We start from the raw sequence: 23789 nt of genomic DNA, 5'->3' as shown, positions 1-23789 counted from the left end.
GAATCTTAAGGCATCATTGATAGTTATAAGGTAAGGGCAGTGGCCATGAATGGCAGGTTCACAGGCACAATTCCTTAGCATATATTCTTCTCAAGCCATCATATACCAAAGAATTTGACCTAGGGGAAGCCAGAAGACAAAATTAGCCCACTCTTCAAATTCCTCTGACTTCTGTATCTATACTGGATGGTGGGGGAAGGTTGGGGTGGAGAGGAAGTAAACAATCATAAAGGAACTATGCAATCAAGCTTGGCCAAGGCCACAAAGTAGCAAAGAATGAGTTACACATACGTCAGTCGGAAATTCATGGAGTTCTCCCAAGGTAGTCATCACCGGTGACGGCAACAGAAGTTAGAGCTAAGAAAAGTCAAGGACGAAAGCCATAATGAGCTCTTCATATCCTTTAGGTCTTAGACTATCACCTCCTCAAAGAGACCCATCTGCCATCCTTTAGACAGGATTCTCAACCCATCTAAAGTAAAAGATAGCAACTCTGTTGTTCTCTATGGCAATCCCTGCTTACTTATCCCAATAAAATTAGTTTAGTCATCTGTCCCACTAGACTATAAGCTTTATGAAACAAAGACCCTGCCTAACCTTTTCATTATTATACCCACAGTGCTTAGCACAGTGCCTAGAACACCGTAAGTACTGAATAATGATTTGCTGAATAAAAAAATGATTAGTATGTAACAATGACTCAAAGTGTGATCCCTGGATCAGCAACATTGGCATCACTGGGAACTTACTAGAAATTAAGTTTTAAGCTTAATTTTACACACTTAATTCTCACACTTACTGAATCAGAAACCCGGAGTAACAAGCCCTTCAGATGGTTTTCATGCATTCTCAAGTTTGAGGACCACTGGTATACAAGAATAATGTATAAAACTTCACCTACCAAGAGTACAGAAATATGTATTTCCTGAGTTCTGTTCTATTATGGGGTTGGAATCACTGGTCAGTTCATCCACAATTCTAAGTCTGGTATGTGCACAACTAGTGTCTTATTGGAATGCAGCAAGGATTTCCAAATGCAGGATCTTGAAAAACTAACTTAACCTCTCTATTTCCTTATCTGTGAAAAGGGAACACCATCAACCTCACAGGTGGTTAGGATTAAATGAGATTTTTTTAAAAAGGTACCCAAGTTCTCATACAAAGTAAACCATAAATGGTAGTGGTAGTACTGCTTCTTACTGAATGTGTTTCTGGAGGCCTCTGAAGATAAGTATCTCACAGAACAGTTTTCAATGAACCCCAAAGTACCCTGGGAAAAACAAAAGTGTCACATTTTTCAAAAGAGTATATCCTATTACCAAAATGCTAGGGTACAAGTAGCTTTGTGAGAGTGTAAAAATACACAGTTTGCTGGACTCCAGAGGCAAGGAGACACCAAAGAAAAGAGATAAATTAACTCATAAAGGGTTAAAGTAAGGGGAGGAAACAAGATGGGAGCAAATTCAGAGACTGCTGGCAGTCAGAATGGCAGGGTTGAAAGAGCAAGGCTATGCTGTGATGAACTGTTTTCAGTTGGTAAGAAGGAAGTCCTTATATGCCTAATGTCCATATTTTCCAAGCCCAAAACTTACATAAAGTCTTATTAAGATAAGTATACTTATGGACAGAATGGGACAAAATGAAATCAGGGCTGTCCTGGGAAATCCAGAATATATGGTTGTTATCTAGAAATGATCTATTTTTAAAAGAACCCAACCCCAGCATGGCTAAAGAACCAGATAGAGTTTCACATTACCCTTATACAGTCTGTAGTTATGATTCACCTGAATTATGAACACTGAATGGGCACAAGACCATTAAAAAAATTAGAGCATGGGCCAGGTGTAGTGGCTCACTCCTGTAATTCTAACACTTTGGGAGGCCCAAGCAGGTGGATCTCTTGAGTTCAGAAGTTTGAGACCACCCTGAGCAACATGACAAAAACCCGTCTTTACGAAAAAATTAACCAGGCATGGTCAAGCGTGCCTGTAGTCCTAGCTACTCGGGAGGTTGAGGTGGGAGGATCACCAGAGCCTGGGAGGTTGAGGCTGCAGTGAGGTGTGATTCTGCCACTGCTCTCCAGCCTGAGTGACAGAGTGAGACTCTGTCTCAAAAAAAAATTTAGAACATATATGAAAAGTTACTTAGCATCATCTTCTCTTTCCTCCCATTCCACCAGATCCTTCTGATTTCATAAACTCATTGGCCATCTGGAGACCTTAGTTTAGAAAAAATCATGAGGCTAATCCTTAGTATCCTACATTAGTTACTACTGAATCTTGATACCAGTTCAAGGGTCCTTTTGGACTATCTGATTACCTTTGATAGCCAGGAGGGCCACAAGGTGCTTCAATACTAAATTATGCTCATAAGTTAATAGTTTCTTGAGATCCAATAGACAACTCAGTAGAATTTTCAACCACTGGTTAAAAGAGATAATGGTCTTACTGCCAATGATTCTGTCAACTGTGAGGCCTGCTACTATAATGTGAAAGATAGGTGGGTTTAAACAATTTGTCTTCTTGTGAAGGTGGTAGGTTTAAGAAAGATAAAAGAACTTCAGCTATGAGAACTCAAGAGTAGAGTGTCAAAAGAAGGGGTGAAGCATAAACTATTTCTTACTATTGTGTTACTTTTCCATATGGGAACATTTTTCTCAAATAGAACCAAAATGCAGAGACACACTAACTGGTGTAGTCACCTAATGTGACTGAGACTGACAAGGAGTTGTTGAATCAGAGGATCTTTTTACTTCAGGCAAGTGCCTCCAGACCCAGTTGAGAAAAAACTTTCAAATTGTTTTGGTTTCCTCTCCAATCCTGGAAAATACAAACCATCTTGTTGTAGTTGTAGGGAGGACATCTATTAGACCTCAGAGTTACAGTAATGAGGATGTCTTGTTCCGATTTCTATCCGGAGCAGTTCATACTTCCTTATGTACCCAGGGGCTCCCTGGTTTCCTGAATATCATAATCAGTGTGTATACTGATGCTCAGAATTCCTGACCTCAATCATTTCTTATACCTCAATCTTCTAAGTTACTAGTCTACATGACACTTTCTAGTACAGGGTAGAGTTGTGAATACTATACCCCTAAAGGACTTAGTCTGTTACCTGGAAGCAAGTCAAAACTAGGTATTCAAAACTTCAAGTTGTCTGTATTAAAAGAGACTAAAAAGAAAGCTAAGAAGTTTCCTTGTCCCATTCTTTCACAATACAGAGAATGGGTTAGACAGTGTACAAGGCCACCCCACAAGGATAAACAAGATAAGATGAGAAACTGCAGTTGAAGCGGTCAATTTAGTACAAAAAACCATTAGTAAGCACCTTCTCTACTATTTTTGCCATGCAAAGGACCATCCTTACTCTTCAGGAGCTTATACTCTAGTAACTGAAGGCGAGAAATACATGAATAGAATTTAATATTAAGCAGTAAATAAGAAAATAGCTATGAATGAGGAATTATAGGACACAGAGGACATTTACCTAATTTGGGAGTTCAGGGAAGCAAGAAAGGGGACCATGATTGGAGAAAGTACTTTAGCTCAGTATCTGTGTCTTGGAGCCATCAAATAGCATAAATCAAAAATAGAGTAAAAGGAAGGCAGGCTGGAAATCTCTCAAACAGCTGAAGTAGCACCATGGCTTCTGAAATTTTTTAGGTGGCAAACTTTGATGAGTGGAGAGTTCTCCCTTAGCAGAATGCCTAATCACCTACCCACCCTCATACACCTTTACAGAAGATTTGATTTGGTCGAAAAACAGGGAAGCGATGCAGTTATGTAAAACAGTCAGCAGGATGTACACCACATAATAGGTTCTCAGCAATTTCTCTTGATTTCTCCCTACAAGCTCTACCAGAATTTCAAAAGTCAGATTAGGCACTCTTAGAAACTGACAGAATACTAGAGCTCTTCAAAGTATACCTGCAAGCAAAATCACAGACATTACTCTGCAGGGCTTCATCAATGTATGGCTGACAGAACTCTCCAAATTCATTAGAAATGGTACAGCCCTTCTCTGGATGAACAATGCTAGCCTAACATGAGCCTCTAGATCACCACTCACATTATTCAGTTAAATGCCAAACTATACCATTTCTTTCCTGTACTATTATTTGTACTTATTCTTTCCTCACAAATCTAATTTCACAGCTAATTCTTATGTAGACTAGAGTCTACTCTGGACTAATATTTTCTTCAATAATGACTCTGATTTAAATGTGACTCATCCCTCAGTTATTCAACCATATAACTTCTACAGCATTCTCACATAGGTTAGAAAATCAAGTCAAAATGAATGAACAGATGCTTTAATTTTAAGCCACTCCACTCTTCCCTCTCAAGAATTCTCAAATAGACTTATTTCCCAATAGCTCTCTAAACAAAACTACTTACTCATCTCTGTTTATAATCCTTGCTGACTAGAATGTCTAGTTCTCTCCCCCTAAATCAAATTCTAAATCCTTATGATTTGAAACATAATTGAAAACTGTCCATGAATCCTTCCCCCAACAAATAAGTCCATTAACTTCAAAATGATTAATATGTTTCCCTCATTCCCATGTTTTATCACAAATACCCAACTCCCCATTATGCACATGTGGCTATTTCTACCTCTTTTAGTTACCCACTTGTGGCCACTTAAGTGAAGGCACTGGAGCAAGGCACATAAAGCCAGTTCACACAATGAGGGAAAAAGTCAAGAAAAGGAGGCAAGGATATTACGATTTTATACTATCTACACTAGGATCCCTCAAGAAGCAGAGATAATGAGAGATGATTCTACACAGACACATACAAAATTTAATTACATTAATGTATGTTAAAAACTGAAACATACCAGTCATAGAAATAGCCACCTGCTTAGTTAGAAAAGATAGTTTACTTACATATGTCCCAGTGGAAGAGCAAGTTGGTAAATTACTCTACTTATACTGGAAGTTTACAGGCCAAAATTAATATAAAACATGTATGTAGATAAACACACATACCTACTAATGTGCCCAGCCTATTCATCTCTGTAAGAATGCTTGCCAAATCAAAAATGCACTATTCTATTCATTATATTCCTATTAGTCCACAGTAAACTGTCAAATACACAGATGGCACTCAAATGGTAGTTGACAATGCTCTTCACTGCAAATCTACAGCCAAATTTAGGAAAAAATTAATCGTTAATCATAAAAATGCTCAAGAAAGCATCCTGCATGTTACAGCATTCTTATAATTGTACTGGAAGATATACTGTAATTTACTTAGTATAAAACCATGATTCAGAGTTGCACACAATCTGATTTCAGCACTAAAGCTGAAAAATAAAACATACTGGAATCAATCCAACTTGTTTTATTTCCTGGGATACAGGTAGAAACCCATTATAGTTAACATGAAGAAAACAAGAACTTCTATATAACAATGTAATATCCCATAGTGAACCCACAGTACTTTGTTTATTGGGTTACGAATAACTATTTGTAGCAAATAATCAAGGAAAACAAATACTCCAATGCTTTCCCAGTAACAGTTATTCCCTATAATGAAAAAATATTTATGTGTTGCTAGCAAAGCAATTCTCACTTGATGATCCACTGTGAACATTAGATCTAAAGAGCATTTCTCCCCCTTTCCTCCCCAGTTTTATTCATCCCAACTTCCCCAATGCTTACCTCTTTACATCATATATATAAGCAAACATAACCACCCAATATTGATGTCAAGCTACATTTGCAACTACTATTATCTATTTTAACTTGTCACTTGTATAAGATTTACATGCCAATTAGGCTGTATGAATAGTCTGCTAATTTTATTTAGTTACATTGCTAATATAAAGTCCACATAATAGAATATGCATTTTTTAAAAAGTACATGTCTATTCTCACATATCTGTAGCAGTCCTGATATGTACCACATATGATTCCAATGATGTAAGTTTTAGTGAAATATTTAATATAATTAAAATTTTATAAAACATTTCTGGTGCTTAACAGTAATAAAAAGGCCAGTGTTAAAAATGGACAATTTCCCTTCTAAATCAATGGCATATAGAAGAGTTGATGAAATTTGGAATTTTTAGGCCACAAGATTTATGCAACTTCTCAGAATTCTACTTATTGAACATGAGTGTACAATACATATAAAGTACTTCCCTGCTTGCAATGTCACAAGGTCCACTAGCTTATTTTCTTCAATACTACAATGCTTAATGTTTTTGAAACTGCAGCAACACATTATTAGTTGGTTGACTTAATAACACACTCTTTTTCTCTCCTACAAGTGTGGAGTGTGTGGGTAGTTTAATTGAAAATGATTTTGGTTAAAAAATTTCATGATACCTCTTGAAGTACTGAGAGGCAGATTTAAAAATTCACTCCTCTTAACTTCCTCACCTTAAGAAAATGTTTAAACAAAAATTCACTTAGCATGCTTATAAAAACAATGTTCTATGTAGATTGATAATAGTGGAGTGGGGAAGAGAAGGGAAAGAAAATATAATGATGAAAAAAAAAGAAAATATAACGATGAAGACAGGAGGCCTCTGGCATCAAAGCAGCTTACTATCCAATGTGGGAGGTACACACATACATAAATAATAGAAAATATAAGCCAGCCATGGTGGCTCACGCCTGTAATCCCAGCACATGGGGAGGCTGAGGCGGGCAGATCACTTGAGGTCAGGAGTTCAAGACCAGCCTGGCCAACATGGTGAAACCTGTCTCTAGTAAAAATATTTTAAAAATTAGCCGGGCATGGTGGTGCGCGCCTATAGTCCCAGCTACTTGGGAGGCTGAGACAAGATAATCGCTAGAACCAAGAAGGCGGAGGTTGCAGTAAGCCAAGATCACACCACTACACTCCAGCCTGGGTGACAGAGCAAGACTCTGTCTCAATAATAATAATAATAATAATAATAGAAAATATACAAGACCAAAGGTACTAAAGAGAGGTGACGAAGGTTAAGACGGGAGGATGGGAGCACATGCTAAATCTGAAAGGGACAGCTTCAAAGTTTCACATTGGAACACTGATGTCATATTGCAGAATTTAAATGACACTCCATTATCCTGCATATGTATTCCCACTTATGCACAAAGAGATATACATGCAGAGGTGCTAAAAACAGTTATCTAGGTTATATTCTACTTTCTCAAGCCATGTGCCTATGGGATTACAACCAGCCAGAGAGGACACTTTTTTCTAATTCACACAAAAGCAATGTAAATGCTAGCAGTGGCCCTGAATACACAGATTTTATTGTCTCCTATCTTTCCCTATACCAGCAATACTACAATTTTAATGCCCATCGATAAAGGACTGGCTAAATAAAATACCCATACAATGGAATATCTTGCAGGCATTAAGAAGAAACAGGTGCTGCAGTCTAGTTGATATTGTGACAATCAATATTTTAGTATTGATAATACACTATAGTTATATATCACCAGTGGGAAGTTGGGTGATGGGTACACAGGATTTTGCTGCGCTATTTTTGCAACTTCTTGTGAGCTTTTAATTATTTCAAAATAAATAGTTTTTTAAAAGAAAAGAACCAGGATTTGCAGGTGTGCTGATACAGAAGCATCTCCAAGGATATGCGGCAATAGCAGCTCTCATTTATTTCTGGTGGGAATGCAAAATGGTACAACCACTTTAGAAGACAGTTTGACAGTTTCTTACAACACTAAACATACTTTTACCATACACTCCAGCAATCATGCTCCCTGGTATTTACCCAAAGGAGTTGAAACCTTATGTCCACACAAAACCCACAGAAAATGGTGTTTATAGCAACTTTGCTTGTAATTGCTAAAACCTGGAAACAACACGTCCTTCAGTAGGTGAATGAATAAACAAACTATAGTACATCTAGACAATGGAATATTATTCAGCACTAAAAAGAAATGAACTATCAAGCCATGGAAAGATGGAGAAGAAACTTAAATGCATGTTGCCAAGTGAAAGACGCCAATCTAAAAACACTACACACTGTATGATTCCAATGATGTGACACTCTGAAAAAGGCAAAATTGTGGAGACAGTAAGAAGATAAGTGGTAAGGAGAGAGAAATGAATAGGTAGAACACAGAGGATTTTCAGGACATTGAAAATTCTATGATATTATACTGGTAGGTACATATAACTACACATTTGTCTAAACCCTTAGAATGTACAATACCAAAAATGAACAGTAACGTAAACTATGAAGTTTGTATAATAATGATGTGTTAATGTAGGGACATCAATTATAACAAATGTACCACTCAGGTGTGGGATGTTTTTAATGGGGGAGGCTATATACATGTGGGAGCAAGGAGTATATGGTGTATCTCTGCACCTTCCTTTCACTTTTTTTTCTTTTCTTTTCTTTTTTTTTTTTTTTTTGAGACGGAGTTTCACTCATGTTACTCAGGCTGGAGTGCAATGGCGCGATCTCGGCTCACCGCAACCTCCGCCTCCTGGGTTCAGGCAATTCTCCTGCCTCAGCCTCCTGAGTAGCTGGGATTACAGGCATGCACCACCATGCCCAGCTAATTTTTTTGTATTTTTAGTAGAGACGGGGTTTCACCATGTTGACCAGGATGGTCTCGATCTCTTGACCTCATGATCCACCTGCCTCGGCCTCCCAAAGTGCTGGGATTACAGGCTTGAGCAACCGCGACCGGCCCTTCCTTTCACTTTCATTGTGAGCCAAAATTGCTCTAAAAAATAGTCTTTTAAAGCGTATCTCCAGGCCGGGCACTGTGGCTCATGTCTGTAATCCCAGTACTTTGGGAGGCCGAGGTGGGTGGATCACTGGAGGTCAGGAGTTCGAGACCAGCCTGGCCAACCTGGTGAAATGCTATCTCTACTAAAAATACAAAAATTAGCTGAGTGTGGTGGCGTGCACCTGTAATCCTAGCCACTTGGGAGGCTGAGGCAGGAGAATCACTGCACTGCAGCCTGGGCAACAGAATAAGACCCAGTCTCAAAAATAAATAAATAAACAAAATAAAATAAAATAAAATAAAATGTATTTCTAGAATTGTCTATTAACTGCAAAATATATGTAGAAAACTGCGTATAGTATGCTACTCTTTATGCAAAACAAAAAGGTATGCATATATACATAAATTCTAACAGCATATGCATAGACTATATCTGTAAAGATACACAAGAAATTGGTGGCAGCAGCTGTTGCCTTTGTGAAGGGCAACTAGGTAGCTGGGAGACAGGAGTCAGAGGGACATCTACATCTCATTGTCATCTTGTGTTCGGATTTCACACCAGATGAGTATACTACCTTTTTAAAAAAGTTCATTCCAGGAGAACAGTTTCCTGTCAGAAGATTTTAAAGTATCCCCACCATCTGGTATATACTCCTTCATCTAGTTTAGAAGGTCCAGGGATCATGGGATAGGATTTAGGGATAAGGTCTTCCAATGATATAGCATTCTGAGTTCTCCTGCTAGGCTGTGAGCTACTGAAGAGCAAAGGACCATAGTATTACCTGTACCTGTCACAAAGTCTGACACATTTAGGGAACCTGATTTTCTTGAATTCATCTGACGTGTTATCCTGGCCATTCCTTTTGACCTACTCTTATAAACCCAGACACAGAAGGATTCTTTACCATTCACTCTGCCCCTGTAATGATGTTTTAAAAATTAACTCATTAGCATAAGTCATCGTCATGTCAACAACTGTCTATCCCTAAATATCAATGCTGAAAAAGATGGAGGCTTATTCTAGTGAAGGCAGGATTTTTCATGGAAATATGATTTATACATTTCCTTTTTATCTTAATATCTCTATGTTTGTGAACCCAATGACTCATAAGACATCTTAGCTAAAATCTCCCATCTACAGTCATCATCCTGTAACTTCTAGAGGCTTTGTTTATACCTATATAAGGTACTTACTTACTTGTATTAGTTATCTGAATTATATAACTTATCTCTCATACTAGAGTATAAACTTCTTAAGGGCAGGGGAGCCTTATCTATCACAGTATTCCCACAGTTACTTTTATCTAGGTCAATTATCTCTGAAGACAGTTCATTTAATTAAAATTTCATAATTTAAAAATTAAATAACTTTTAAAATATGATTTAAAACCAAACTAATTTGCTTAAAATAGTAAAGTGGGTTTGTTTTGAGGGTAGTTTTCCAAGCATATTATAGAAAGAAACTATGCTATTATAACTAGACCAAGCCTCATCCCTTGTGGATGTTGCTCTGTCTTCATGGAGGTGAGATCAGCACTTTTTCTATCTATATATTAGCACTGTGTCCTTTCTCCCTTCCTCAATCATGTACACCTTGCATCTAAGCTAAAACATTTCTAAAAAATTGCTAACTCTTTTGAAACTTGGTAAACAAATGCTAAATAAGGAGACTAAGGTCCCTAGCAGGGAGAGGGGAGAAGATGGTAGTCCCTTCTGAGAGTACCAGTTCAATAGCTTCCTACACAAGGAATCTTGTTTTATCTGCTGGACATTGCTGACCCTGACAGCCAGCTCCAGAAACACTGCAGTACTGGCTTGGTGTTAATAGCAGATGGTTCAAGATGCATTAAAAACTGCTGAAAGCTTTTATTCGTTTGGTCTGCCACGGTAGTTCTTTCTCAAATAAACAGAACTCAAACCAAGCTAAAAGGAAAGCTGATTTTCTCCCCAGAGGAACAAATCAATACTATAATGTAAGTTATAATGGTATTTATGATACTGAACTTTGTTATTCTGTAATTCATTAGGTGAGATAGGTTATACTTAAACTCCATTATAAAAGGTAATTCTTTTTCGTATTACAACTCTTTACACTTGTCCTTAATGGAAAAACACGCAATTACTTTTGCACCAACCTAATAGTAAGTCTTGATGAGGGCAGAAACCACATCTCTTCCATCTTTGAATCTCCCACGCTGCCTTAGGTATAGTAAATTTAAAAAATACTTGAATTAATTTTTTCAAGGATGCATTGAATCTGCTCATTAACAGATAACTAAATTCTAAAATCCAGAAACCTCTATTTAAAAAAAGACTCAACAGTTTTATTGATGTGCCGTAATTATTTCAGAAAAAAAATTTTCAGTTTATTTAGAGACTCCACCTGAGCTAAAACAACTTTCTGGGCAATAGCTGTATACATTTAGTGATGGACAATTCACATCAGACTGAAGATCTCTTGAAATTGTTCTGAAAGAAAGGCAGAGAAGCTCAGAGAGATTTTTTAACTGTCTTCAGTTTCTTGAGAAGTGTCATGGAATTATTAAAGATATTAACTTTAAAATAAAAAATAAATATCATTAAGCACCTTATAGGAGAGGGCAGGGACATGTAACTAAACCACACTTGAGTATTGCAACTCCCACAATATTAGAAATCATACTTGGAAGAAGCAGGCAAAGTTTAAATTCTCTTTGGTATAGTCTTCTCATTTCAAAAACTGGAGCAAGAATAAATTCATAACTCATGAAAATGTGCTGAGAATTAATTATTATACATTTTCTCTGTATTTTAGTACAGTTAATCTAGAAAGGTACCAAATATTCTACTTAGGCAATATACTTATACATGTTTACAACATATGAAATTGCCAACGAAAGCTTAACTTTGGAAATAATCCATAACCTCACTTTCAGAATCTAATCTGCATACCAAAGCACTGAAATTTCTAAAGCTAACTACCAATCCTTTACTTTAGTTTGAGTCTCTTTCTTAATGGCTGCCTTAAGCATTATAATTAACATTTTAACCTAACACAATCTAGTTCAGATTAATACCAACCAGTGTCAATAATATACAAAAATTCTGTTCCCCTATAGCTCTGTTCCCTCCCTCTCCCTCTTTTGTGCTATTGCTGTCATTCAAATTATATTTTTATATGAAATAAGCCAATTAGTTTTGTATTTTATGCAGCTGCTATCCTTTAAATCAAAGACTTATTAACAAACATACCTTTAAACTGTCTTTTATGTTTACCTATATAGTTACCTTTACAAGTACTCTTTATTTCTGTACATTCAAGTTAATAGTTTCCTTTCATTTCACCCTGAAGGATTACCTTTCATATTTCTTACAAAACAGGTCTGCAGCAACAAATTATCTGTTTCTGTTTATCTGGGAATGTCCTAATTATCTTGCATTTATAAAAAATAGTTTCGCTAGATATAGAATTCTTGGTTGACAGTCTTAATTTCTAGCATTTTGAATATTTCATCCAACTGCCCTTCCAACTCAGTTTCTGATGAGAAATTAGCTATTAGGCATATTGAGGCTCCCTTGTCCATGACGAGTCCCTTATCTCTTGTTGCTTTTAAGAATCTTTTTGGGCCAGAAGGCTCACACCTGTAATCCCAGCACTTTGGGAGGTCGAGGCGGGCGAATCATGAGGTCAAGAGATAGAGACCATGATGAAACCCCGTCTCTACTTTTAGTACAAAAATCAGCTGGGTGTGGTGGCATGCACCTGTGGTCCCAGCTAGTTGGGAGGCTGAGGCACAAGAATTGCTTGAACCTGGGAGGCGGAGGTTGCAGTGAGCCGAGATCATGCCACTGTACTCCAGCCTGACAGCTGGCGACAAAGCAAGACTGTCTTAAAAAAAAAAAAAAAAAGAATCTTTTTTTCTCTCTCAACAATTTGACTATCACTGTGTCTGGGTGTGAATCCTTTTGAGTTTATCCTACTTTGAGTATATGGAGCTTCTTGGATGTTATATTTAATATTTTCAACAAATTTGGGACGTTTTCAGCTGTTATTCCTTCAAATGTTCTTTTACCCCCTTCAGAGACTCCACCATGTATATGTTGGTATACTTCATGGTGCCCCACAAGTCTCTTAGGTTTTGCTACCCTTTTTTTTTCTTTTGTTCCACATATGATAACAAAAGTTAACCTATCTTCAAATTTCTTGATTCTTCCATCAGCTGAAATCTGTTGATGAATCCTTTTAATAATTTCTTTTCATTTCATCTATTGTAATTTCCAACTCCAGATTTTCTATTTGGTTTTTTATAACTTCTCTCTTTCTCTGTTGGTATTTGGTAAGAGCATTCTCATGTTTTCCTTTAATTCTTCAGCCATAGTTTCCTTCTGTCCTTTAAATAGGTTTACAATAACTGATTTAAAATTTTATCTAAGTAAGCACAACATCTAGGCTTCCTCAGTGACAGTTTTTATTGACTGCGTATGTCCCTGAATTAAGTACCAGTTTGCTGTTGGTTGTATTTTAATTTTTTTTTGTTAAAAACTAGACATTTTAAACAATATAAGGTAGAAAGTTTGGAAATCAGATCTCTTCACCCTCAAAGTTTGTTGTTACTGTTTGTTTAGTGACTTTCCTGGACTAGTTCTGTAAAGCCTATATTCCTTGTCATGTGTGTCCACTGAAGTATCTGTTTAACTACTTAGTGATGAGCTAATGACTGGCATATTTTCTAAAATCTTTTGAACCAAGAGATCTTTCATCCTTTGCCAAAGGGCCCTGTGTTGGGTATGCCTTCAATGCTCTTACAGTTTACAATTCTGCCTTAGCTTCACTTCTTGCTTCCACAGGGTCTAAAATTCAGCCAGCTCAGGCAGATACAGTATTAAACAATTGCTGCTGCTTGTTTTCAACAAATGTCCTGTGGATAGGACTTTTCCACTGAGTCAGATCAAATAAAGACAAGCCTCATGAATACGGCCTTCCCAAAGAGCTGCAAGACAGGTCAAATAGAGACAACTATCTGGGGATATTTGAGGAGCTTGCACCTCTCCAGGGGCTGCAAGTTTTCACAGCTACCATGGATGCAAGGTTACTAATTTCTGGGGATATTGTGGATCTGATGAAACGTTGATTGGATTAGGGCAAGTTAAAGTACAACAAAGCTAACTTTTTTTTAACCCAAAATCAGCTGTTTTATTGAATAAATGCTCCTTGGGTTGCTGGAAGCTTTGGGCTATTTTTAGAAATCTGAAAAACTTGTTTTTGACAATTGTTGTCAGATATTGCTTTTATAGAGAAGAAGATTTTCTGAAGTCCTTACATTAGTATTCCAGAAATCCGCTCTTTACTTGAGTTTGAAAACCATTCTGGTATTGGTGTCTTCTTAAAAGGTTGTAACCATCAGCTCTTAAAATTGCCTAACAAAATATGTGGGATATCTGGTGATATGTGCAGATAAGCTGCTAGGTAAAGTCCATAAACATCTATAGAATTAGAAGAGAGAAAATATGATAAGCTTTGATTTATATTCTATTTTACCTTTGCTGACCACAGGGAAATAAATGTATTTTTGAGAACAGATGCAATTAAAAAAGCATTTATTGTTATAAACATTTGGCTGTATTTCAACTATTTTTAAAATATTGCTTTTTAAAAGATTCACATACTTTAATTTTAAATAAAAGAACATGAGAGACTATAAATGATTCTAGTCATGGTAAGACTGACTGCAACGCATCTAGTTCAATGCCCGGAGTCATAACTAAACAGAAGGAAGGTTACTAAGGTCTCAGTGTATTTCTTTGATGAAATGAGAAAATGGTCATTATAAGGTCTGAGTCTTATAAGGAACCAAACATTTTTAAAATGCATTTTACTAGAACATTTACTATTTTATCTCATACAATTGATTATTCATTATAATGATGCCAAAACAAATTACAAGTTTGAGAAAGTTTGACAACAATGGTAGCATGATCCTAATACTAGATTAGGATATGTTAAACTACAAGTGGTTTCCCATTTACAAACTTCTGGAGTCCTGAATGAGTTTAGTTGCAGGTATGATATGAAAACAACCTTACACCTTTATGTGTGGCTGATGTAGGAGAGAGAGAGAAGAGTAAGGAAAAAAAAAAAAAAAGAACAGATACTTTCTAGATACCTGTCCTGTTTCTCTTAATGTAGCACCTACAATTGTATATGAGACTCTGGGTTTGGGAGTCATGCTGCAAGAGGAAAAATATTGAGTGTCAATCACAATGAATAAAATACTCTAAGAGTTATTACAAAGTCATTAAGAACTTTTCTTGGAAAATCAACTAAAATAAAGCAGATAATACAGAGGAAATCACTCATGAAAATCAACAACAGTAGTCTCAGTGATATTTATGCTATCAATTATGCAGAGTTTCAATGTTCTATACATATTTTAAAAGACACCATGAGCACACTATAAAGGCAAATAACATGATATGTTTTCATTACTATAAATCTTTAGACTCCATGGACCTAAAATCTGCAATTTCAGGAATTTATAAGCAACCATTAAGGTCCTTAATTAAATACTTTTCACTTAATTATTTTATTTATATTTTACATTAAATTTAATTAAGAAATTAATTTGAAGAATTTGAAACTTGTATATTTTAAAGCTAATAGGTGTGGATGAATTACTAAGTTGGTAATTATCCTATCATTTCACTAAGTTTGTATGTTTCCTTCGCATTATAATCTATGCAACAACTCTAGAAGTGATACAAAATTTTGTTTTTGAAAAAAATAAAGCAATTTTCTAGTGTTGGTGATTAACATAAGGAAATGTTTTAGTGTTGGTTCTTAGACAAAACATATTAATTTTGGATAAGTTAAAGTCTAATGTGTTAAATTTAGCTTTGACTCAGATCTATGAGATAAACAGGTCTACCATAAAATACTTCATGAGGGAAATTGCGCTTTCAAAGATAACTTACATTCCTTTGGCTCAGGCTTCTTCAAATCTGTTTTTCTTCATCTAAATTACATTAATGTAAGAAAAGACACATTAAGCATTTTCAAAACAAGAAATGTATTCCCTTTTTAAAACATTTAATTGAAAAGTAAAGATTTTATAGATCAAGGTATACAACAAAATTTGTTATATGTATACACTGTGTATATTCACAATTAAATTATCACACCCATCACCACCCTTGCTGTATATAAGATCCTAAGAACTTGTTCATCTTATAATTGAAAGTTTGTACCCTTGCTCAGTATCTCCCCATTTCCCTTACCCCTCAGACCTTGGCAACCATCATACTACTGTTTTGATGAGTCTCACTTTTTTAGACTTCACATAAAAAGTGAGACCATAAAGTATTTGTCTTTCTGTGTTCAGCTTATTTCACTTAGCATAATGTATTCCAGGTTCACTCATGTTGTTGCAAATGACAGGATTTCCTTCTTTTATGGATGAATAATATTCCATTTTATATATTTCTTTATTCACTTTCTGTCAGTGGACACTTAGGTTGTTATCTTGGCTATTGTGAATAATGCTGTGATGAACATGGGAACACAGATATCTCTTCAATATGTTATTTTCTTTTTTTGGATATGTACCCAGAAGTGGGATTGCTAGATTGATCATATAGTTCTATTTTTAATTTTTTGAGGAACCTCTATAACTGTTTTCCATAGTGGCTATACCAATTTACATCCCAACCAACAGTGTACAAAGGTTCCCTTTGTCCATATCCTTGCCAACACCTGTTATCTCTTGTCATTTTGATAACAGCTATCCTTAACAGGTGTGAGGCTCATTGTGGTTTTGATTTGCATTTCCCTGATGATTAGTGATGTTGAGCACTTTTTACTATAACTATTAGCTATCTTAGAAACTATTTGCATGTCTTTTTTGAAGAAATGTCAATTCGGGTGTAAAGGTATTACTTTTGTTCACCAAAGGTAGGATATTCAAAATATGAAAATAGCACAATAGTCAATTAGTGAGTATACTGTGGAAATCGGTTTTCTACTACAGTTATTTCTTATCTGTGAAATGCCCATTTGTTTGTAACATAGGATTGTCCTTGGTACATAATCACTGAATCAACACATCATTAAATTAGACTTTTCAAACTTTTCAACTGACTTACACCTTAGGAAAAGAAATTAAAGGTATGAAATAAGTAGGAATTGAGTGCTACCATAAGTGGCCCATCACAAATGGCAAATTTCTTCATAATGCTTTATTTTTGTGAATTTACAGTCTACATTATAACATACCTATGTTTGTTTCAATATCAAATTTATGCTTTGTTTTAATTCTGAAAATCTGACATTCCAAGAAAAGACACTATGTTTACCCTGTGGCTTCATTTATCCTCCAGCACACCACCACATAGCTATCTATAGTTTCCAATATGTTTAGATAAATGTTTCTTTCTTTCCTAATATGTCTAATATTATCATACTTTCTTTTATTTCTTCAGCCACGGTTTCCTTCAGTTCTTTGAATAGGTTTACAATAACTGATTTAAAGTTTCACCTAGTAGCACAATATCTAGGTTTCCTCAGTGACAGTTTTTATTGACTGCTTATGTACCTGAAATAAGTGCCACAGTTTACTGTTAGTTGTATTTTATTTTTTTGTGGAAAACTAGACATTTTAAACAATATAAAGTAGAAAGTTTGGATATCAGATCTCTTCTCCCCCAAGGTTTGTTGTTACTGTTTGTTTAGTGACTTTCCTGGACTAGTTCTGTAAAGCCTATATTCCCTGTCATGTGTGTTCATTGAAGTATCTGTTCAACTACTTAGTGGTCAGCTAATGACTGACATATTTTCTAAAATGTTTTGAACCAAGAGATCTTTCATCCTTTGCCAAAGGGCCCTGTGTTGGGTATGCCTTCAATGCTCTGACAGTTTACAATTCTGCTTTAGCCTTCATTTCCTGCTTCCACAGGGTCTACAAGTCAACCACCTTAGATAGAGGCAGTATTAAACAATTGCTGCTGCTTGTTTTCAACAAATGTCCTGTGGATAGGACTTTTCCACTGAGTCAGATCAAATAAAGACAAGACTTATGAATGGGGCCTTCCCAAGGAGCTGCCAAACAGGTCAAATAGTGACCATTATCTGGGGATAAGATATTTGAGGAGCTTGCAGGGGGTCTTAATCTGGAGTCCATTAGAAGGTCCTAGTCTACAGTCCAAGGATAGATTTCAGGGGTGTTAAGAAACAGGCTTGTACTTTCCCGGCCAATGTTAGTTGATAGTCCTTGAATATTCTTAAGAAGGTGGCACTTAAGACCTAACGCCATAAAAACCCTAGAATAAAACCCAGGCAAAACCATTCAGGACATAGGCATAGGCAAGGACTTCATGACTAAAACACTAAAAGCATTGGCAACAAAAGCCAAAATAGACAAATGGGACCTAATTAAATTTCAGAGCTTCTGCACAGCAAAGAAACAATCATTAGAGTGAATCAGCAACCAACAGAATGGGACAAAATTTCTGCAATCTACCCATCTGACAAAGGGCTAATATCTAGAATCTACAAAGAACTAAAACAGATTTATAAGAAAAAAACAAGCCCATTCAAAAGTGGGCAAAGGATACGAAGAGACACTTTACAAAAGAAGACATATACGAGGCCAACAAATGTGAAAAAATGCTCATCGTCACTGGTCATTAGAGAAATGCAAATCAAAACTACATTGAGATACCATCTCACGCCGGTTAGAATGGCGATCATTAAAAAATCTAGAGACATGCTGGAGACGATGTGGAGAAATAGGAACACTTTTACACTGTTGGTGGGAGTGTAAATTAGTTCAACCATTGTGGAAGACAGTGTGGTGATTCCTCAAGGACCTAGAAACAGAAATTCTATTTGACCCAGCAATCCCATTACTGGGTATATATCCAAAGGATTATAAATCATTCTATTATAAGGACACATGCGCATGAATGTTCATTGCGGCACTGTTTACAATAGCAAAGACTTGGAATCAACCCAAATGCCCATCGATGATAGACTGGACAGGAGAAATGTGGCACATATACACCATAGAATACTATGCAGCCATAAAAAATGATAAGTTTGTGTCCTTTGCAGGGACATGGATGAACCTGGAAACCATCATTCTCAGCAAACTAACAAAAGAACAGAAAATCAAACACCAAATGTTCTCACTCACAGGCAGGCATTGAACAATAACACATGGACACAGGGAGGGGAGCATCACACACTGGGGTCTGTGGGGGAGAACTAGGGTAGCGACAGCGGGGGGTGGAGAGTTGGGGAGGGATAACATGGGGAGAAATGCCAGACATAGGTGATGGGGAGGAAGGTAGCAAACCACATTGCCATGTATGTACCTATGCAACAATCTTGCATGTTCCTCACATGTACCCCCAAACCTAAAATACAATAAAATACATATTAAAAAAAAAAAAAAAGAACGTGGCAGTATAGAAAGCTTCTATGGAAACCTGAGGAAAGATATGAAACTTCTAATCAGAAAAATGCACTTATGCAAATATTTGCATGAATTTTCACTATCTCTGCCAACCCCTTAAAATCCATTCTTAGACACTAAATAAAAACCCCATGACTTTAAACATATTAGGAAAAAAAAATTATTTAAACATTTTGAAACCTACAGTTTAAAACTAAACAATAGAAAAAGAAGGAATAAATAGTACCAAATAGTTTTTCAAGCATTCCAATCTTCCATAGGAATGGAATCATAGAGTAAAAGATTAGCAGGTTATTAAAGCCTATGCCATACTTCACTAAGAACCATAAACACATAGTCCTACCATCTTGAATACACATACATGTAACCAGGTCAGTCTCTAACTAGCAAACAATATCAAATAAATCCACAATGATCTTATGGTTTCAGTTATACACATAAGAGAAAAAGATACCTACTTTGAGGTAAGGCACAGGAAGAGGAGGTACAATGGGACATCTCACTTATTCTCTGCTTTAAAATCACCCTAGAAAAAAATTCTAGAAACTTTTTAGATTTGTACTGCCCTGAAACCAAAATTCACCCAGTTAGACAGTATTTATACACTCCTGTAGACACCCAAATCCATTGTTTGAAAAAAAACTTGATAGTCATAAATTTACACCTCCCCATTCCCATCATTCCACCACAGCCCCAAAACGGAAAACCAGCAGGACCAGTAAATAACTTTGCTAGTGGTAAACATTGCTAGAATTCACATAGTAAAAATTCTATAATGAAGGTGCTACCAAACCTTCAAATATTCAAGATTATTGCTCTTGAAAATGGCAAAGCTCCAGAAAGAAATTAGGTTGAAGAAGGGGTAAGAGAAGAATTTTCCTAGGCCAGGCACAGTGGCTCACGCTGGTAATGCCAGCACTTTGGGAGGGGAAGGCAGGTGGATAGCCAGAGGTCAAGAGTTTCAGAGCAGCCTGTCCAACATGGTGAAACCCCCTCTCTACTAAAAATACAAAAATTAGTGAGGCATGGTGGTGGGCACCTGTAATCCCAGCTACTCGGCAGCCTGAGGTAGGAGAATTGCTTGAATCGAGGAGGCAGAGGTTGCAGTGAGCCGATATCACGCCATTGCAAAACTGTCTTGAAGAGAGAGAGAGAGAGAGAGAGAGAGAGAGAGAGAGAGAGGGGGGGGGAGGGAGAGAGGGAGTGAGAGAAGGATTTTCCTAAATTTATACTTAAAATTTGGGGTGGGAGAGATTGGGAGTAAAAAGTGATTAAATAAATATAACAATTCTGAGAAAATGAATGGACCTGAGGCTGTGCTGGACTGGTACTCCTCTTTTGTAAGAACTGATCTGAATTTCTCTAGACTGAGTGGAAATAAACAGAAGCAAAGGTTCTATGTGTAGCCGAACGGAGACAGGAATTGGGGACCCTCGGACCTATATCCACTTTTTCACTTCAAAATGGGTTTGCTTGTTCTCTTGCCACAGTCAAAACAGAAAAGCCCTGACTTTTTCTTCTGCCTGTGCTCTACACTACGGACATATCTGCCTATTTAAGATGCATGTTGTCTGAAGTCTGTGAAAAATGAAGTTGAAATCTAAATACTTAAATCCTGTATAAACAAAATTACCTCCCACTCCCCTGATGAGGGCATCCACCTTTGTTAATAAAGATTTGTGGATATTAAAAGTGATCAGGAACCTCTATGTGGTCTGTACTAAGAACCACTGGATTCCATGTGGCCTCCTATTCCATTATGTGGCAGGAGTCTATGATTATTACATAGGGTCACCATTCATCTCTTCTTCAACGACTTTTATTAAAAAATATTGTACTACCGCTATTTTCTTTTAACATCTGTTATTTTTTTCTCCTCACTGTAATGGTATATAATTCAAATTGCAGATTCTAGACTATGATATGAGGGAGAGTTCATTTACTTATAAACATAAACTGACTACATAGAGAACAGTTAGTGAGCATTATGCTAGTGTTGTTTTCTGTTTCCTGAGTATACTATACAATGATCATGCTTTAAAATCTGTCAAAGATTAGTCCCATATTTGGAAAATAATTTTCTTATATTCTAAAACATATTCTGGGGAATAACAGAAGGCAGTTACTAAAATAGGATTTTACAGTGATCACTGAAAAAGAAGTTTTAGGTTCTAAACTTATGTCTTAAAGACAAATCATCAGCTAAAATACTGAGAATTTTGCTTGCTTTTTCTTCAAAGCATAATCATTCCTCAACATAAAGTAAAAATATGCTGCTCTATGTAATTCAGGAAACTATTTTACAATTTTGTTTCTAAATAATAGTATGAAACCTTTACAAGTTTGCTTATATAGTTTGTTTATTAGAGTTGTAGCATTCTTAAAGCTCATGTGAAGAACCACAAGGATCATTCCCATTAGCCTAATCTATTTTTACAATCTTCCTGAAATTATTATAATCCCTAGTACCTAAAATATCTCCATTAAATTTGCAATATCCAAGTAAAATGGCTTCATTCACTTTTGGAGGAAAAACGGTGATCAAACCATTTAATTGTATCATAATTAGTATTTTTAAATTATATAAGTTTGTAGCTAGACAATTTTTCTAACTTCATGTTTGAGACACTGAAGTTCAGAAGAAAAAAAAAAACAACATAGAAGGCACGTGGGCAGTGTGACATAACCAATGTTAATCTAACTGACTTAAGCTGAATGTTTACTGAAGAATGAAAGCACTCTGTCTACACAGCAGACTCCTGCTTGTGTTATTTCCTAGTCTCTTGTCCAAGCTTCATGACATTCACAACATTAAAGGTGCTGGTGAGACATAATTAACTAGACAAAAGAGAAATTTTACCAAGAAAGAGGCCATTCACAGGCCATTAATAGTTTAAAATTGTCAACTGGTAGACCTTTATTTCTCAATGTCTGTTATAGCTAGTCTCCTGACAGGTCCCTTTGTTTGCTAGGTTCTCTCCCACTTCAACCTACTTTTGATTGGTACTCACTGACCACTGTATAATGTTCATCCTGACCTCTGTATCTAAGACGTTTCTCTGCCTAGACTGCTTTCTCCATCTATGAAAGCTCTACCTAGAATAAATCCTATTTTGTCTCTAAAGCCCTCCTGTGCAATCTTAGCCCACATTAGTCTATCCAAACAATGAATCCTACAGACATCATTGTCTCTGTCACTCATTTAGCTGTTGAATCGTATGTGACTTATTTGTTTCATGAATCTTGTTGTCTTTTTTTTCCCTCAGCAAGGCAATTTACTTCTATAAAAGGGTGCAGCTCACAGATGGAACAATGGCAAGTGCACACCTGGACAAGGGAGGGGAAGGGGTACTTATGTATGACAGAGGTCGCTCCTACTGCTGTGTCATTCCCCTATTGGCTAGGGTTAAACCACAAGGTCTAGTCTAATTCTGATAGACTATTTTAAAGGGAACAGGGTTACGAGCCAGAGTGGCGGGGTGGGTAGTTTGGCAGGATGGATGGTTACGGACAGGTCAGGGCAGGTAAGCAGGGGTCAAAGCAGGTGACCAGAACAGGTAACCAGGATGAGTCAGGACAGAGCAGGGGACAGGGGGAACAGGTGTGAAATACTGATTAGAACTGGTGGAAAAGGCTGTTTACTGAAACTACAAGGAAATTAAATTTTAAAATAGAGAATTAAAGAATAAGTGAGCTGAACATACTGACATACTGATTCTTTGAAGAGAAACTTGGGTTCACTATAGCTAACAATCTCCCCATTTTGAATTTTTACAGTTTTCTTTACTTTTTCTCTTCAAAATTCCTTAACATGTATTGGCTTAGTTTTTCTGCTATCCCTTTGACAGCATCCCTGGTGTAATTAATAAACTACTGTTGATCATAATAAATGTAATTATTTAATTTATATTTTTAAATTTTCGCCTACGAAAATATTGACTTAAATCCTGCATCGATTTGATCTTGGGTTTTAAATTTATTTAGTAACTCCAATAATGTTTATATAAAAATCGAGGTTAAAGGGCCCATGTGAGGCACTTCTTTTTTATGATTTTCTTTTTCTTTTCTTTTTTTTAATCGTGTTGACGGAATGCTAGGGTGAAAGGGATGGCCAATAAGACTAGAGCACATGTGCTGCTCCAATTACTTGGCAGAGCAACCAGCAATAGTCCCCTGCAATACCACCACACATTTGCCTGGGGATGAACAAGGGCAGACTGACTGGTAAGCTCTTGAAAAGGCTTGGTTTTACTGCACCCTGTTAAGTCTTCAAGGAATGCCAACATTTCCCCCTGCCATGAAAGGTACAAGGTAAAGTTAACATTGGCAGCTGGAGGCCAGATGGCCCTTGGGGGACTGACTTGCAGGGCTCTTAACCTCAGGGAAAAACAGTGAAAGAGTCTTACATGACCCATCACCCCAGGGTGTGGGGTTCTGGAAGAAAGCTACCATACAGCTCATGCCTGGTCCATGAGAGGACCACTCAAGTGGAAAGGGGACAATCTGAGTATCTGGCCTGGCTGTGGCACAAGTGTAACAGTTGCTCTTGCCTAGCTTGCAAACAGAATATCTACTCCATTCCAGCCAAGCATTTGCATCCTGATACTTTGTTTCAATTGCTATAGTTTGTTTTA

At 36.6% G+C, this 23789-nt stretch overlaps 1 protein-coding gene and 1 long non-coding RNA gene across 2 annotated transcripts in view; both read right to left on the bottom strand.

Moving 5' to 3' along the window:
- AMMECR1 (AMMECR nuclear protein 1) overlaps positions 1 to 23789 on the bottom strand; it is a 127933-nt gene that overhangs the window by 90208 nt on the left and 13936 nt on the right. The gene's annotated exons all lie outside the window — the stretch shown is intronic.
- LOC116531920 lies at positions 13214 to 16155 on the bottom strand. Its single transcript, XR_004260641.1, has 2 exons — positions 15659 to 16155; positions 13214 to 14914 (listed from the first exon to the last, which is right to left on the bottom strand). It is a non-coding gene; the product is annotated as an uncharacterized LOC116531920 (long non-coding RNA).

This window comes from Sapajus apella, unplaced genomic scaffold, assembly GCF_009761245.1.
Source record: "Sapajus apella isolate SASKATOON/1434 unplaced genomic scaffold, GSC_monkey_1.0 scaffold73, whole genome shotgun sequence".
Classification (NCBI taxonomy): domain Eukaryota; kingdom Metazoa; phylum Chordata; class Mammalia; order Primates; family Cebidae; genus Sapajus; species Sapajus apella.
This window is presented reverse-complemented; position numbering and strand designations above follow the sequence as displayed.